This window comes from Procambarus clarkii, unplaced genomic scaffold (genome assembly GCF_040958095.1).
Source record: "Procambarus clarkii isolate CNS0578487 unplaced genomic scaffold, FALCON_Pclarkii_2.0 HiC_scaffold_306, whole genome shotgun sequence".
In the NCBI taxonomy this organism is placed as follows: Eukaryota; Metazoa; Arthropoda; class Malacostraca; order Decapoda; family Cambaridae; genus Procambarus; species Procambarus clarkii.
The window spans coordinates 263909-278474 of NW_027189339.1; the positions used below are offsets into that span (position 1 = coordinate 263909).

At 46.4% G+C, this 14566-nt stretch overlaps 1 non-coding gene across 1 annotated transcript; it reads left to right on the plus strand.

The window, feature by feature from the left end:
* Window positions 1-12689: 12689 nt before the first annotated feature.
* Window positions 12690-12761, plus strand: TRNAP-UGG (transfer RNA proline (anticodon UGG)). Its single transcript has one exon. It is a non-coding gene; the product is annotated as a tRNA-Pro (tRNA).
* Window positions 12762-14566: the final 1805 nt, after the last annotated feature.

A 14566-nucleotide genomic window follows, 5' to 3' on the forward strand; every position in this document is an offset into this window, starting at 1 on the left:
TTAACACAAGCAAATGTAATGTATTGGAGATAAGTGTAGGGAGCAGGAGACCAGATACAAGGTATCATTTGGTAGTTTATATTCTTCAAGAGTCAGGTGAGAGAGAGAGAGAGAGAGAGAGAGAGAGAGAGAGAGAGAGAGAGAGAGAGAGAGAGAGAGAGAGAGAGAGAGAGAGAGAGAGAGAGAGAGAGAGAGAGAGAGAGAGAGAGAGAGAGAGAAGGACTTGGGGAAGGGGGGTAAATATCACGCCAAACCTGTCACCTGAAACCCATATCAAGGGGATAACATCAGCAGCATATGCCAGATTGGCCAACATAAGAACGGCCTTTAGAAACTTGTGTAAGGATTCATTCAGAACTTTGTATACCACATATGTCAGACCAATACTGGAGTATGCAGCTCCAGCATGGAGTCCATATATAGTCAAGCAAAATACAAAAATGGAAAAGGTTCAAAGGTTTGCCACCAGACTAGTACCCGACCTGAGAGATATGAGCAACGAGGAGAGACTACGGGAATTAAACCTCACGTCACTAGAAGACAGTTGAGTTAGGGGGACATGATTACCACATACAAGATTCTCAAAGGAATTGACAGGGTAGATAAAGACAGGCTATTAATTACAAGGGGCACACACACACTAGAGGACACAGGTGGAAACTGAGTGCTCAAATGAGCCACAGGGATATTTGAAAGAACTTTTTAAGAGTCAGAGTGGTTGACAATTGGAATGCAAGTGATGTGGTGGAGTCAGACTCCATACACAGCTTCAAGTGTAAATATGATAAAGCCCATAATCTCAGGAACCTGTACATCAGTTAATTGACAGTTATGAGGCGAGACCAAAGAGCCAGAGCTCAACCCTCGCCAGCATAACTAGGTGAGTACAACTAGGTGAACTAGGTGAGTGGATATGGATGTGAAAGACACATATGGCACAGTGGATAGCGCGCTGGACTTCTAATCCAGAGGTCGAGGGTTCGAAGCCACTTGGGATAGTTGTTTAGCTGGACGTCGCTTTCACTCTGTAAATGACTCGAAAATGTTTATTAATAGGAATACTTCCAGTGAGCGTTTATGAAATGATTAAATTTACGCGCATTGGTCGTGGATTCAATTCCTGCTACTGGACGGAACCGCTTAGGCTACATTTCCTTTTGGTGCCTCACGACAAAGTGAGCAGCGCTCTGGAGTCGTGGTTCTTAGGGCCCGAGCTCGATCCTCAGCAGAGGCAGAAACAAATGGGCTGAGTTTCTTTCACTCTGATGCTACTTGTTGACCTAGCAGTAAATAGGTACCTGAGAGTTAGGCAGCTGCTACGGGCTGCTTCCTGGGAATGTGTGCGTGTGTTAGAGAGAATTATATGTAGTATCCATAATAGTGAAAATATAAACAGGGTAGAAAGGCGGGGTCCAAGAGCTAATAGCTTGCTAATGTAGACACACACACACACACACACACACACACACACACACACACACACACACACACACACACACACACACACACACACACACATGATTGGGGGGACATGATCACCACATTCAAGATTCTGAAGGGGATTGATAGGGTAGATAAAGTCAGTCTATTTAACACAAGGGGAACACGCACAAGGGGACACAGGTGGAAACTGAGTGCCCAAATGAGCCACAGAGATATTAGAAAGAACTTTTTTAGTGTCAGAGTGGTTGACAAATGGAATGCATTAGGGGGTGATGTGGTGGAGGCTGACTCCATACACAGTTTCAAGTGTAGATATGACAAAGCCCGATAGGCTCAGGAATCTGTACACCTGTTGATTGACGGTTGAGAGGCGGGACCAAAGAGCCAGAGCTCAACCCCCGCAAACACAACTAGGTGAGTACAACTAGGTGAGTACACACACAGTAGCCTGGTGGATAGCGCGCAGGACTCGTAATTCTGTGGCACGGGTTCGATTCCCACACGAGGCAGAAACAAATGGGCAAAGTTTCTTTCACCCTAAGTGCCCCTGTTACCTAGCAGTAAATAGGTACCTGGGAGTTAGTCAGCTGTCACGGGCTGCTTCCTGGGTGTGTGTGTGTGTGTGGTGTGGAAAAAAAAAAAAAAAAAAAGTAGTTAGTAAACAGTTGATTGACAGTTGAGAGGCGGGCCGAAAGAGCAAAGCTCAACCCCCGCAAAAACACAACTAGTAAACACACACACACACACACTCACTTTATTATTGACTAGTTGTACCCGGCCATGCGTTGCTGAGCCACAGCAACCTTTCCTTGTCCCCCAGTCCTCCCCACCATTCCCCCTCTCCCATCCCTCTCGTCCTCCTAACCATCCCCTACTCCAGCAATCCCCCCTCGTCCTCACCATCCCCAACTCCCCTGTACCCTCGTCCTCCCCACCATTACCCCCTCCCCTGTCCCCTCGTCCTCCCCCACTCACGTCCCTTCGTCCTCCCCATCATTCCCCGCTCCTTCATCTGATGCATCCCCAAATATTCTTATGTTCCCATCAGAAAATTGTGAGCATCAAATAACCTTATGTTCCCATCACTGAAAAATAAGAAGAAGAGTTTAAAAAAGAAATGAGAAAAAGGAAAAAATACAAAAATAAACTCTACTCGCAAAATGAACGGTATGGTAAACAACACAGCTCAATTCCAAGGCATTATCACACAAAATAATTAAATCAAAATGAAAATAAATCGAAAGCTATGAATATTCCATTTATCAGTGCAACTGGAAACATTGAAATGGAATTGTAACATATTTAGTATAGCGTGTGTTGCTCTTACGTACAGCATATGGCGCTGTTAAAAAAATATATATATAAATGCCACACCTTTCACAGGTGTGGCATTTATACTTATACTCACGAAATGATTGGAATGGTCAACAACACAGCTCAATTCAACGCAGTGTCACACAAAATAATTAAATCAAAATGAAAATAAATCGAAATCTATGAAAATGTAATTTATCAGTGCAATCGGAAACATTGAAATGGAATCATAACATATTCAGTATAGCGTGTGTTGCTATTACTTGCAACAGATGGCGCTGTTTTAAAAAAAAACATGTTTCTTCCTGTCACTGGAGAAGCATGTATATAGTAAGTATATAAAAATACTCGCTTATGTGAATGCAACGTTTGTGTCAAAACTTCAAAGAAATCGGTAAAGAGGTTTCGAAGTTTCCCTCACATGAAAAACACATAAAAAAAGGTTTTCAAAAAAGCATGTTTTTTTCGCCATCACAGACGTGACATTCTACATAGTATGTATACATAAACACGCCTCGGATGCGAATGGAAACGTTGTGTGAAAATTTCAAAGCAATCGGTGAAGAACTTTCGGAGATTAGCGATTTTGAAGAAACGATCATTTACATTTTTATTTATATAGATAGGGAAGATTTCCTGAGACCCGAACTTTAAGAACAAGAGGTCATAGATTTAAACTAGCTAAACACAGATGCCGAAGAAATATTAGAAAATTCACTTTTGCAAACAGAGTAGTAGATGGTTGGAATAAATTAGGTGAGAAGTGGTGGAAAACCAAGACCGCCAGTAGTTTCAAAGCGTTATATGAAAAAGAGTGCTGGGAAGACGACACACTATGAGCATAGCTCTAATCCTGTACCTACACTTAGGTAATCACACACACACACACACAGACTTACACACACATTTTGCTGACGACGCCAAAATTATGAGAAGGATTAAGACAGAGGAGGACAGCTTGAGGCTTCAAGAAGACCTGGACAAGCTGCAGGAATGGTCGAACAAATGGCTGTTAGAGTTTAGCCCAAGCAAATGTAATGTAATGAAGATAGGGGTACGAAGCAGGAGACCAGATACAAGTTATCATTTGGGAGATGAAATACTTCAAGAGTCAGAGAGAGAGAAAGACCCGGGGGTTGATATCACGCCAGAACTGTCCCATGAAGCTCATATCAAGAGGATAACATCAGCAGCATATGCCAGGTTGGCTAACATAAGAACGGCCTTTAGAAACTTGTGTAAGGAATCTTTCAGAACATTATATACCACATATGTCAGACCAATACTGGAGTATGCGGCACCAGCATGGAGTCCATATCTAGTCAAGCATAAGACTAAACTGGAAAAGGTTCAAAGGTTTGCCACCAGACTAGTACCCGAGCTGAGAGGTATGAGCTACGAGGAGAGACTACGGGAATTAAACCTCACTTTGTTGGAAGACAGAAGAGTTAGGGGGGACATGATCACCAGATTCAAGATACTCAAGGGAATCGACAGGGTTGATAAAGACAGGCTATTTAACACAAGGGGCACACGCACTAGGGGACACAGGTGGAAACTGAGTGCCCAAATGAGCCACAGAGATATTGGAAAAAACTTTTTTAGTGTCAGAGTGGTTGGCAAATGGAATGCATTAGGAAGTAATGTGGTGGAGGGTGACTCCATAGACAGTTTCAAGTGTAGATATGATAGAGCCCAATAGGCTCAGGAATCTGTACACTTGTTGATTGACGGTTGAGAGGCAGGACCAAAGAGCCAGAGCTCAACCCCCGCAAGCACAACTAGGTGAGTACACACATACCTAAAACGATAATCACCAATCCTGGAGTATGCGGCCCAAGCATGGAGCCCGTACCTTGTCAAGCACAAGACGAAGATGGACAAAAAAAGTTCAGAGGTATGTCACTAGACTAGTCCCAGAACTAAGGGGCATGAGTTACGAGGAAAGGTTGCGGGGAAATGCACCTTACGACACTGGAAAATAGAAGAGAAAGGGGAGACATGATCACAACCTACAAAATCTTCAGGGAATCGACGGGTAAACAAGGATAAACTATTCAACACTAGTGGGACGCGAACAAGGGGACACAGGTGGAAACTGAGTACCCACATGAGCCACAGAGACGTTTGAAGGAACTTTTTCGGTGTCAGAGTAGTTAACGGATGGAATGCATTAGGCAGTGATGTGGTGGAGGCTGACTCCATACACAGTTTTAAATGTAGATATGATAGAGCCCAGTAGGCTCAGGAATCTGTACACCAGTTGATTGACAGTTGAGAGGCGGGACCAAAGAGCCAAAGCTCAACCCCCGCAAGCACAAATAGGTGAGTACAAATAGGTGAGTACACACACAGGAATTGATAGGGAATTGATAGGGTAGATAAAGACAGGCTGTTTAACACAAAGGGCACACGCACTAGGGAACACAGGTGGAAAGTGAGTGCCCAAATGAGCCACAGAGATATTAGAAAGAACTTTTTTAGTGTCAGAGTGGTTGACAAATGAAATGCATTAGGTAGAGATGTGGTGGAGGCTGACTCCATACACAGTTTCAAGTGTAGATATGATAGAGCCCAATTGGCTCAGGAACCTGTACACCTGTTGATTGACGGTTAGAGGCGGGACCAAAGAGCCAGAGCTCAATCCCCACAAGCACAATTAGGTAAGTACAATTAGGTGAGTACACACACACACACACACACACACACACACACACACACACACACACACATACACACACAAAGCGAATGCAATCAAAGCGAAAAAACAACCTAAGTTACTACACAGTCATATAAGAAGAAAAATGTCGGTGAACGACCAAGTGACAAGACTAAGGAAGACAGAGGGGGCATATACTGAAAGTGACAAGGAAATCTGCGAGGCACTGAATGCCAGTTTCCATGGAGTGTTCACTACCGAGCCTGAGCAGCTCCCATTGTTGGAAGGGGTTACCCTAGATGAAAGACTATCAGATATAGAGGTGACAGCAGAGGAGGTAATGAAACAGTTGACAACTCTAGATGCAACTAAAGCAGTTGGACCAGACAAAGTATCACCGTGGATACTAAAAGAAGCAGCACAGGCCCTCAGCGTGCCTCTGGCAATGATCTTTAATGAGTCACTTATGTCAGGAGAATTGCCCAGTTGCTGGAAGAAGGCAAATGTCGTGCCGATCTTAGAGAAAGGAGATAGGGAGGAGGTACTTAACTAGAGACCTGTATCACTGACAAGCATCCCCTGTAAAATACTGGAAAGAATAATTAGGCTACGACTGGTTGCACACCTGGAGAACATTAGGCTTGTGAACAAACATCAACATGGGTTCTGGACAGGGAAATCGTGCCTAACAAACCTTCTGGAATTCTATGATAAAATAACGAGGATAAAACAGGACAGAGATGGTTGGGCAGACTGCATATTTCTGGACTGCCAAAAAGCCTTTGATACAGTACCGCACATGAGACTGCTGTTCAAGCTCGAGAGGCAGGCGGGGTGGGGGGAAAGGTCCTAGAATGGATAAGGAACTACCTAACAGGAAGGAGCCAAAGAGTTACGGTAAGGGGCGAGAAGTCGGACTGGCGAACAGTAACAAGTGGAGTACCACAAGGATCGGTGCTGGGACCAATTCTATTTCTTGTATATGTTAACGACATGTTTACAGGCGTAGAGTACTACATGTCGATGTTTGCGGATGATGCAAAGTTGATGAGAAGAGTTGTGACAGATGAGGATTGCAGGATCCTCCAAGAGGACCTGAACAGATTGCAGAGATGGTCAGAGAAATGGCTACTAGAATTCAACACGAGCAAATGTAAAGTTATGGAAATGGGACTAGGAGATAGGAGACCAAAGGGACAGTACACAATGAAGGGGAACAGCCTACCTGTAACGACGCGTGAAAGAGACCTGGGGGTGGACGTAACACCTAATCTATCTCCTGAGGCACATATTAATAGGATAACGACAGCAGCGTACTCTACACTGGCAAAAGTTAGAACATCATTCAGAAACCTAAGTAAGGAGGCATTTCGGGCGCTTTACACTGCCTACGTAAGGCCAGTCTTAGAGTATGCCGCCTCATCATGGAGTCCCCATCTGAAGAAGCATATAATGAAACTGGAAAAGGTTCAGAGGTTTGCAACGAGACTCGTCCCAGAGCTACGAGGGATGGGGTATGAAGAGCGCCTGAGGGAACTGTGCCTTACGACACTAGAAAGAAGAAGGGAGAGGGGGGACATGATAGGAACGTATAAGATACTCAGAGGAATTGACAGAGTGGACATAGACGAAATATTCACACGGAATAGTAACAGAACGAGAGGACATGGATGGAAGCTTGAAACTCAGATGAGTCACAGAGATGTTAGGAAGTTTTCTTTTAGCGTGAGAGTAGTGGGGAAATGGAATGCACTTCAGGAACAGGTTGTGGAAGCAAATACTATTCATTATTTTAAAACCAGGTATGATAGGGAAATGGGACAGGAGTCATTGCTGTAAACAACCGATGCTCGAAAGGCGGGATCCAAGAGGCAATGCTCGATCCTGCAGACACAACTAGGTGAGTACAACTAGGTGAGTACACAGAAGGACCCCCCATCTTAAACCCAATAGATGCTCTACGTGCCCCAACCCCAGGTGCCCGAGGTGCCCACCTTGGGCACCCTCCCCATGATCTCCCTTCTCCCCCCCCCAAGTCCTCCCTAATTCTCCATGCCCCTCCCTTCTCCCCCATCCCCAAGCCCTCCATACTCCCCTGCCCCCCTAACCCTCCACCATCCTGTGCCCTCCCTTCTCCCCCACTCCTCTCAGCCCTCCCTTTTTCGTCATCCCCCCTCGCCCCTCCCTATCCCACAACCTCCCCCCAAGCCCTCCTTCCTTTTATGCCCCCCATTCCCCCTAATTACCCCGAGCCCTCTTTCCTCCCATACCACCCCAAGCCTCCCCTTCTGCCACACTCTCCAAAGCCTCCCCCTCTCATCCTCCCAAGCCTCCCCCACTCACCCACCCCGCAAGCACTCTTTTCTCCCCCCCCAAGCCCTCCCTCCTACACCACCCTCCCCGTACCAGATCCTCCCAGCCCCCGCACACCCCAGAACCCCCAGGTCCCCCTTCAAAGGCCCTCCCCATCCCGGTCCCTCCATGTTTCCCTGCTTCATGGGAAGGAATAGGATCTGAGAAAGGACAGAAGAGAGTCAGCTTCAGGGTGATGTACTCGAACATAGATGGGATCACAAGCAAGGCAAGTGAACTACGGGAAAGAATACAAGAAGTGAACCCAGATGTCATCAAACTCACAGAAACAAAACTCTCAGGGATCATAATGAATGCGGTGTTTCCCCAGGACAACACTGTAATAAGGAAAGAGAGGGAAGGACGGGGAGAAGGTGGAGTGGCCCTACTAATGAGAAAGGAATGGAGCTTCAAGGAGATGGACATCCTGGGCTGCGAGGGATTCAGAGACAACATAACAGGCACCATGACATTGGGAGGACCAAAAGTAGTAGTAGCAGTGATATATAACCCTCCACCAAATGACAGAAGACCAAGGCAAGAGTATGACAACATCAACATAACTGTTAACACTATAATTGAGAAGGCAGTTTCTGCTGCCTATAGAAATAGATCCCATCTGCTCATCATGGAGACTTCAATCACGGAAGGATAGACTGGGAGAACAAGGAACCACATAGAGGAGAGGATACATGGAGAGCCTAACTAATGGAGGTTGCGACAAGAAACTTTCTCAGCCAACATGTCAGGGAACCCACTAGGATGAGAGGAAACGATGAACCAGCGAGACTCGATCTAGTCTTCACTCTGAACGACTCCGACATAAGGGAAATCGGCTATGAGGCCCCAGTAGGAATGAGCGACCACAGTATACTGATGTTTGAGTATCTGGTTGAGGAAGGGTTACTGAACTCGAGGAGGGGTACTGAAAACAACTGCCATTCCGAAAGGGAAACTATGAGGAGTTAAGAAAATTCTTAACAGATATAACATGGGGAACAAAGCTCAGGGAAAAGACGGCCTAAGACATGATGGACTTCATCATGCACAAGTGCAAGGAAGCAGCAAACAAGTTTGTCCCAGCCCAAAAGGAAAACAATGAAATGAAGATGAGAAACCCATGGTTTAATCAGAGGTGTAGGCTAGCTAAGCAGCAAAATAAAAGGGCATGGATCTATAGGATAACAGGACACTTATGAGAAGAGAAAGATAAAAGAGTGCCAGGAATGAATATGTCAGGATGAGAAGAGAGGTAGAAAGACAATACGAAAATGACATCGCAAGCAAGGCAAAGACTCAACCTAAATTGCTTCACAGCCACATCAGGAGAAAAAAAAACAGCAAAGGAACAGGTAATGAATATAAGGATAGGGGCAGAAGGATTCACTACAAACGACAAGGAAGTGTGTGAGGAACTGAATAAGAAATTCCAGGAGGTCTTCAACTTAGAGCAAGGAGAGATTCCAGAGATAAGAGAGGGAATAGTTAACCAGGAACCACTAGAAGAGTTTAAGATTACCAGTGGAGAAGTAAAGAAGTCTTTACTAGAGTTGGATGTGACAAAGGCTATAGGTCCATATGGAATCTCCCCTTGGATACTAAGGGAAGGAGCAGAATGACTGTGCCTACCACTCTACATAGTGTATAACAAATTACTGGCAACAGGGGAACTGCCGGAAATTTGGAAGGCAGCTAATGTAGTTTCAATATACAAGAAAGGGAATAGCCAGGAGGCACTGAACTACAGGCCAGTGACCATAACCTTCATACCATGCAAGCTGATGGAGAAGATTGTGCGAAGAAAGCTAGTGGAACATCTGTAGCGAAAGAACTTTGAAACACAGCATCAACATGGGTTCATGGATGGCAAGTCCTGCCTCACAGGGCTAATTGAATTTTACGACCAGGCAGAAAAAATTAGGGAAGAAAGAGGGTGGGCAGACTGCATATTTTTGGATTGTCAAAAAGCCTTTGATACAGTATCACATAAGAGGCTAGTGAAAAAGCTGGAGATGCAGGCTGGAGTGAAAGGGAAGGTACTCCGTTGGATAAAGGAATACGTAAGCAACAGGAGACAACGAGTCAGTGTGAGGGTGAGGTCTCAGATTGGCGAGACGTTACAAGTGGAGTCTCGCAGGGGTCAGTTCTTGGACCTATACGGTTTCGGATATATGTAAATGATCTCCCAGAGGGTATAGAATCGTGTCTCTCCATGTTTGCTGATGATGCAAAAATTATGAGGAGGATTGAAACAGAGGATGATAGTAGGAGGCTACAGGACGACTTAGACAGATTGAATGAATGGTCCAACAAATGGTTGCTAAAGTTAAACCTGAGTAAATGCAAAGTAATGAAACTAGGCGGTGGAAACTGGAGGCCAGACACAAGATACACAATAGGAGATGAAGTACTTAATGCAACGGAAAAACTGAAAGATCTATGAATTGATATCTCACCAAACCTGTCTCTTGAAGCCCACATAAAAAGAATTACGTCTGCGGCATATGCGAGGCTGGCTAACACCAGAACAGCCTTCAGGAACCTGTGTAAGGAATCGTTCAGAATCTTGTACACCACATACGTAAGACCAATCCTGGAGTATGCGGCCCCAGCATGGAGCCCGTACCTTGTTAAGCACAAGACTAAGCTGGAAAAAGTTCAGAGGTATGCCCCTAGACTAGTCCCAGATCTAAGTAGCATGAGTTACGAGGAAAGGCTGCGGGAAATGCACCTTACGACACTGGAAGACAGAAGAGTGAGGGAAGACATGATCACCACCTACAAAATCCTCAGGGGGAATTGACAGAGTAGACAAGTATAAACTATTCAACACTGGCGGTACGCGAACAAGGGGACACAGGTGGAAACTGAGTATCCAAATGAGCCACAGGGACGTTTGAAAGAACTTTTCAGTGTCAGAGTAGTTAACAGGTGGAATGCATTAGGCAGAGATATGGTGGAGGCTGACTCCATACACAGCTTTAAATGTAGATATGATAGCCCAGTAGGCTCATGAATCTGTACACAAGTTGATTGATAGTTGAGAGGCGGGACCAAAGAGCCAAAGCTCAACCCCCGCAAGCACAATAAGGTGAGTACACACACACACACACACACAGACAGACACACACACACACAGTCAGAGTGTCAGAGTGGTTGACAAATGGAATGCATTAGGGGGTGATGTGGTGGAGGCTGACTCCATACACAGTTTCAAGTGTAGATATGACAGAGCCCGATAGGCTCAGGAATCTGTACACCTGTTGATTGACGGTTGAGAGGCGGGACCAAAGAGCCAGAGCTCAACCCCCGCAAACACAACTAGGTGAGTACAACTAGTTGAGTACACATACACACACACACACACACACACACACATACACATTAAGGGGGCCTGGTAGCCTGGTGGATAGCGCGCAGGACTCGTAATTCTGTTCCGCGGGTCCGATTCCCGCACCAGGCAGAAACAAATGGGCAAAGTTTCTTTCACCCTGAATGCCCCTGTTACCTATCAGTTTATAGGTACCTTGGAGTTAGTCAGCTGTCACGGGCTGCTTCCTGGTGTGTGTGTGTGTGTGTATGGTGTGGAGAAACAAAGTAGTTAGTAAACAGTTGATTGACAGTTGAGAGGCGGGCCGAAAGAACAAAGCTCAGCCCTCGCAAACACAACTAGGTGAATACACACACACACACACACACACACACACACACACACACACACACACACACACACACATACACACACACACAACACACACACACATGTAGATATGTTCAAATGTAGAGGTGTAAGAGCCCAGTAGGCTCAGGAATCTGTACATCAGTTGATTGACGGTTGAGAAGCGGGACCAAGGAACCAGAGCTCAATCCCCGAAAGCACAACTAGGTGAGTACGCACACACACACATTCACACACTCCAGAGACTACATTACAGGCACCATGCCAATGGGAGGATCATCATCATGGGGGACTTCAATCACGGAAGGATAGACTGGGAGAACAAGAAACCACACGGAGTTGAGGAAACATGGAGAACTAAACTATTGTAGGTGGCGACAAAACGTTTTAAGCCAGCATGTCAGAGGCCGCATAAGAATGAGAGGAAACGATAATCAGCGAGACTCGACCTAGTCTTCACTCTGAACGACTCCGACTTAAGAGAAAACGGTTTCGAGGCCCCAGTACGAATAAGCGACCACAGAGTAATCACGTTTGAGTATTTGGTCGAAGAACCAAATGAACTCAAGGAAGGGACCTGAAAACAAAAAGCCAGCATTCCAAAAGGGGAACTACTAGGAGATAAGAAAATTCCTAACAGATATAACATGGGGAATCTCAGGGGAATGACAGCCCAAGATACGATGGATTACATCACGAAGAAGTTTAAATAGGCAGCAGACAAGTTTGCCCCGGTCCGAAAGGAAAAAAACGAAATGCTGATGAGAATCCCATGTATTAATTAGAGATCTTATCTAGCAAGGCAACAGAATATAAAAGTGCGGAGAAACTATAGAAATAACAGGACACTTGAGAACAGAGAAAGATACCGGAGTAACAAAAATGAATACGTCAAGGTGAGAAGAGAGGCAGATGGGCAATACGAAAATGACATAGCAAGCAAGGCAAAGATTCAACCTAAATTGCTGCACAGCCACATCAGGAGAAAAACCAACAGTGTAGGAACAGGTAATTAAATTGAGGATACAGGAAGGCAGATTCACTACAAACGACAAGGAAGTGTGCAATGTTTACCAGTTGATTGATCGCATGTTGAAAACTATGCTTTGCTCAAGAAAAAAATTGCCTGCTTTAAATACTCGCATCCCGGGCTCGAATCCCGGACAGGCTCTGGTAATTTTCAATAAACATGTTAATTCTAAAAAGGTGATTTAAATAACATAACTAAACTCAAATATCCACGGCCTGTTGGTCTAGTGGTATGATTCCTGCTTTGGGTGCAGGAGGTCCCGGGTTCAACTCCCGGACAGGCCCGCAATATTTTCCTTCCAGAGCAAGTTAATTATACTGTAAATTAATTCCTTATATTTTACCAACATTAAGAAATGCACTATTAAACATAGGAGACATCATAAGACTTAATTTTAAGTAGCAAATCAGTATGATGCACATAATTTAAAATGTAACTAATTAATTCTGGAATATAGTGAAGGAAATTTGCAGATCCTCAACATTTACATGAAGAGATTCAGGAGAAAGCCAGGCAGGAAGTGGCGGACCAGCCGGGTTATAATGGATACGAGGGCCTGCAGGCAGCTCCAAGCAACAGCCTTGATTGATCAAGTAATCACACGACGAGCCTGGCCCCAGACCGGGTTTTGGGGCAGTAGACTTTCCAGAACCTACTTCAGGTATACACCAGGTATACTAAGAGTATACGCCAGGTATACCGCAGGTAACCATGATCAAATCCATCTGAACACACACGAGGTTCCAAATCTCTTCATTATTGAACAAACTATTGACTCGTGAATACTTTAGTGGTTCACCTGTTGCAACGTCGACCGTGTCTACCTGCGTCGACCGTGTCTACCTGCGTCGACCGTGTCTACCTGCGTCGACCGTGTCTACCTGCGTCGACCGTGTCTACCTGCGTCGACCGTGTCTACCTGCGTCGACCGTGTCTACCTGCGTCGACCGTGTCTATCTGCGTCGACCGTGTCTATCTGCGTCGACCGTGTCTACCTGCGTCGACCGTGTCTACCTGCGTCGACCGTGTCTACCTGCGTCGAGCGTGTCGACCGTGTCTACCTGCGTCGACCGTGTCTACCTGCGTCGACCGTGTCTACCTGCGTCGACCGTGTCAACCTGCGTCGACCGTGTCTACCTGCGTCGACCGTGTCTACCTGCGTCGACCGTGTCTACCTGCGTCGACCGTGTCTATCTGCGTCGACCGTGTCTACCTGCGTCGACCGTGTCTACCTGCGTCGACCGTGTCTACCTGCGTCGACCGTGTCTACCTGCGTCGACCGTGTCTACCTGCGTCGACCGTGTCTACCTGCGTCGACCGTGTCTACCTGCGTCGACCGTGTCTACCTGCATCAACCGTGTCTACCTGCGTCGACCGTGTCTACCTGCGTCGACCGTGTCTACCTGCGTCGACCGTGTCTATCTGCGTCGACCGTGTCTACCTGCGTCAACCGTGTCTATCTGCGTCGACCGTGTCTATCTGCGTCGACCGTGTCTATCTGCGTCGACCGTGTCTATCTGCGTCGACCGTGTCTACCTGCGTCGACCGTGTCTACCTGCGTCGACCGTGTCTATATGCGTCGACCGTGTCTATCTGCGTCGACCGTGTCTATCTGCGTCGACCGTGTCTATCTGCGTCGACCGTGTCTATCTGCGTCGACCGTGTCTACCTGCGTCAACCGTGTCTATCTGCGTCGACCGCGTCTATCTGCGTCGACCGTGTCTACCAGCGTCGACGTTGACCACGTCTACCAGCGTCGACGTTGACCACGTCTACCAGCGTCAACATTGACCACGTCTACCAGCGTCAACGTTGACCACGTCTACCAGCGTCGACGTTGACCACGTCTACCAGCGTCAACATTGACCACGTCTACCAGCGTCAACGTTGACCACGTCTACCAGCGTCGACGTTGACCACGTCTACCAGCGTCAACATTGACCACGTCTACCAGCGTCAACGTTGACCACGTCTACCAGCGTCGACGTTGACCACGTCTACCAGCGTCAACATTGACCACGTCTACCATCGTCAACGTTGACCACGTCTACCAGCGTCGACGTTGACCACGTCTACCAGCGTCAACGTT